The sequence below is a fragment of the Suncus etruscus genome, chromosome 7 (assembly GCF_024139225.1).
Source record: "Suncus etruscus isolate mSunEtr1 chromosome 7, mSunEtr1.pri.cur, whole genome shotgun sequence".
NCBI classification, from domain to species: Eukaryota; Metazoa; Chordata; class Mammalia; order Eulipotyphla; family Soricidae; genus Suncus; species Suncus etruscus.
Genome location: NC_064854.1, coordinates 60122241 through 60126250, shown reverse-complemented (window position 1 = coordinate 60126250; position 4010 = coordinate 60122241). Strand labels below are relative to the sequence as shown.

Sequence of the window (4010 nt, the reverse complement as noted above, 5' to 3'; positions counted from 1 at the left end):
CAACTCTAGCAGAAGGCCTCAGCAATGTCAAGCTGGATCTAGCAGTGCACACAGCTGCGACACTGACAATCCCAGGGTTTCTGGGGATGCTCCTGTAGGATCCTCGGTTACCTGGTGAGGGTGGGCAGAAGGGAGCAATGCTGCCTGGAGCTGGTTCTTTCTCAATGCCACAAGTTGCCTAAGCTAAATGAGTTGGAATGCTGTTCATCTGGGGGCCAAGAAAATCAACTAAAAAAAATTTTTTTTTGTTTTTTCGTTTTTCAGACCATACCCATTTGATGCTCAGGGGTTACTCCTGGCTAAACACTTAGAAATTGCCCCAGGTTTCGGGGGACCATATGGGACGCCAGGGGATCGAACCGCGGTCCTTCCTTGGCTAGTGCTTGCAAGGCAGACACCTTACCTCTAGCGCCACCTCGCTGGCCCCGAAAAAAATTTTTTTATTTGAAAAAAATATGGAACGATTCACGAATTTGCATGCCATCCTTGAGCAAGGGCCATGCTAATCTTCTCTGTATTGTTCCAATTTTAGTATATTTGCTGCCGAAGCAAGCACATCAACTAAAAGTTTTAAAGTCAAATCAAGATTTAGTTTCTCCATGGCAAAGATATTTCCTATATATGAATACATTATGACTGATTTAAGAGACTAATTTGCTGGGGCCAGAGCAGTGGCTCAAGAGGTAAGGCATCTGCCTTGCCCGTGCTAGAGTAGGACAAACCGCGGTTTGATCCCCTGGCATCCCGTATGGTTCCCCAAGCCAGGAGTGATTTCTGAGCACATAGCCAAGAGTAACCCTTGAATGTCACCAGATATGGCACAAAAACAAAAACAAAAAAGAGAGAGAGACTAACTTGCTGGAGCATTTATCTCTCAGGATTTAGACCAATTATTTGAATTAGCTGGAAATAGAAGAGGATCTGCAGAACTACCACTGGAATATCAGCTATCAGTCATGTAAAGAACACCCCCCTTCACCAGTGCAACATTCCCATCACCAATGTCCCAAATCTTCCTTCTCCCCACCTTACCCCCGCCTGTACTCTAGACAGGCTTTCTACTTCCCTCATTCATTCACATTGTTATGGTAGTTCTCAGTGTAGTTATTTCTCTAACTATACTCATCACTCTTTGTGAAGCAGAACATCCGGCAGAGCATAAATTTTCCTTTCAGTTTGCTTAGTTTTCTTCAAGCTGAATTTGATCCCAAATCTTTTTTTATCAAATTTTTGATCAAATTCTTTTAAATGACTGTAGGTAGAGGAAGATATGAAGGTTCAGCCATAGAGCTCTTGCCTTGTATGTGTTAGTGGCTGGGGTTGATGCCCCAAAACACATACCCCACACAAAATGTAGCAGATAAGTGACTGAAAAGGTGAAAAGAAAGTGAACAGTTGAGTATCATTTACAGTACAATCTCTGAGTAGCTTGAATGAGAGTTTCCCTGGCTGTGTACATGGGGTAAGCATGAGGTACTTTATGGCCCTGTTTCCCTGAAATAAACTTACAGGCTAACACACTGGGAAAGATTACAGGCAAACACTCTGACACCGCATGATAAAAAGATTTGGGATCAAAGGCAGCTTGAAGAAAACTAAGCAAACTGAAAGAAAAAATGTATGCTCTACCGGATGTTCTGCTCCTTCTTTTATTCTGCTTACTGTGCTTCCCAGACACTGCCTTTGCTGCAATCAGCAGGGTGGGGTCCACGCCTGCACTAAACATGTCTCCTGCCACTACATTCCCTTTATTCAAACTGTGTCTCTGTCATTGTACCATTCCTAACTTCTCATCAGTCTGTTACCCGCTACAGCAATCTGTACTGAGTGATCTCAAATGGTACCATTCTAATTGGCTTCGATTCAGAGCACCACAAGCCAATGTGAGACAAATATGGCAAATACTGTGTGTGGTCTGACTACTCACTGACCAGTCTCTTCCCCCTCCTCAGGCCTTCCTGTACACTCAGACAAATAAATTGAAAGTAGGTCAATTAATAGCACTGCAGTGGCCTCTGAGTGTTTGTGGGAACTAATCTTACTTGAAATCAAAAGCTAGAAATTATTAAGCTTGGTGAAGGCGGCCTGCCAAAAAATGAGCCAGGACCAAAAAGAACCAAGTTGTGAGTATGGGAAACATTCTTGTGGGAATGAAAAGTGCAGCTCCCTTGAGCACACTATTAGCAAGCAGGTGAAACAGCCCCATAGCTGGTAGAGAGAAAGTTGGCCTGAAATAAGATGGAAGGGCAACTATGTTCTTTTAAACCTAAGCCTCATCCAAGGCAAGTTCCTAACTCTCTTCAGAGGTGAGGAGGCTACAAGAGAGAAGTCTGATGCAAGCGGAGGAGCCAAGGTTGTTTCAAAAGGCTTAAGGAGATGGGCCAGTAGTAGGGTGTTTGCCTTGCACGCAGCTGAACCAGAGCGGACCATATGACGTGCCATATGGTCCCCCAAGCAGGAGCAATTTCTGAATGTATAGCCAGGAGTAACCCCTGAGCATCACCGGGTGTGGCCCAAAAACAAACAAACAAAAAAATAAGTTTAAGGAGAGGAAGCAAAATATCACCCTAAGTAAAAGAACCTGAAGAAGTAGCAAGTGCTGATGGAGAAACTCCAGCAAATTTGCTAGACCTAAGGAGTGAATATCACTGAGAAAAGGTGGTGGCACCAAAACTCCAACAAAAACAGCCCCCAACAAGAGCAGCTTTCTACTGTACTGGGGAATGTGGCCTTTGGGGATTTCCAAAACTAGAGAATAGAAATCAGTGCCTGGCTTCAGAGTATCAAAAATGACTAAGTTGGTGCCACTGTCATTCGCCATTCCCAAATTCTTTGGGCTCTTAAAAATTATCCTTGATATATAAGGAAAATAAAAGATAGTGTGGGGATGATCTTCATAGACAATAGAGATGAGGATTGGGAGGACTAAAGAGTAGGGAGCACAATTAGAATAAAGAACTGTCTACTATGAAAGGGACATGCCTGGCACCCCTTTATTAAGAGTAGTGCAAACCACAGTGTCAATAGAGAAGAGAGTGAGAGAGAGAGAGAGAGAGAGAGAGAGAGAGAGAGAGAGAGAGAGAGAGAGAGAGAAGTAAAAAATGCCTGCCCCAGAAGCAAGTATGGAAGGGTAGGTGGGAGGGAAGAGGGGATCAGGTAGGGTGAAAGAGCAACTGTTGACACTGGTGGCTGAAAATGAGCACTGTTGAAGATTGTTGTACATTGTATGACTATAGCTCAATCATGAACAATTTTATCTGTGGGGAAAAAGTGCAATATGAACAACCTTGTAATGATGTTTGAATCTTCTAAAAATCTTAAAAATTATAAAAAGAAAAAGAAATGAGACTGGAAGACAGTACAATAGTTAGGACACAAGAGTGGTATGTATGTACCAGATAGAGTCTCAGCACCACCAGGTCCCCTCAGCATTTCTGAGTGCAGTGCTGGAGACCACTAAGCATCACTAGGGGTATCCCTGGAGGCCTCCAGTACCTCCCATAGTACTTCTGTACTCTGGGTGTGGTTCAGGACAGCTAGGGGTACCTCAGATGGGCCCCTGGACAGGCAAGTCCTGAAAGAAAGACTAGCCTTAAAAAAAATAGAATTATCCCTATCCCTGTAGGTGGATGCTGCACTTCTAACTTTACAGTGAGAGAAACTGAGGCACAAGAAAGGTAAGTGTTTATCTCAGGGTCCTTTAACTTGTAGGTGATGAGCCCAGGGAGGCCAATGTATTGTCTGCCACTCCAGCATTTGGCTGCTGTGCTCTGGTCACTTAGTATCCCGCTGTTCCCCACACCCCTCCCGCTTCCTCAGGAGGTGAAGCCATTTGTCTCTACTATCAGAAGTAACTCAAAAATACTCTATGTCCCATTTGCCTTTTCCTGACACCTTCCCCAGTCATCAACCAGTCACTGGTGTCAACAACACATGGTGTCCTGCTTCTCAGAGAATAAATCCCACACCTCCCATGTCAAAAGAGCTGGCTCCCTCTTCATCTCCACAAC

The 4010-nt window shown here is 44.1% G+C and overlaps 1 non-coding gene across 1 annotated transcript; it reads right to left on the bottom strand.

The window, feature by feature from the left end:
- Positions 1 to 449: 449 nt before the first annotated feature.
- LOC126015146 (U6 spliceosomal RNA) lies at positions 450 to 552 on the bottom strand. Its single transcript, XR_007498039.1, has one exon. It is a non-coding gene; the product is annotated as a U6 spliceosomal RNA (small nuclear RNA).
- Between the last annotated feature and the right edge of the window lie 3458 nt (positions 553 to 4010).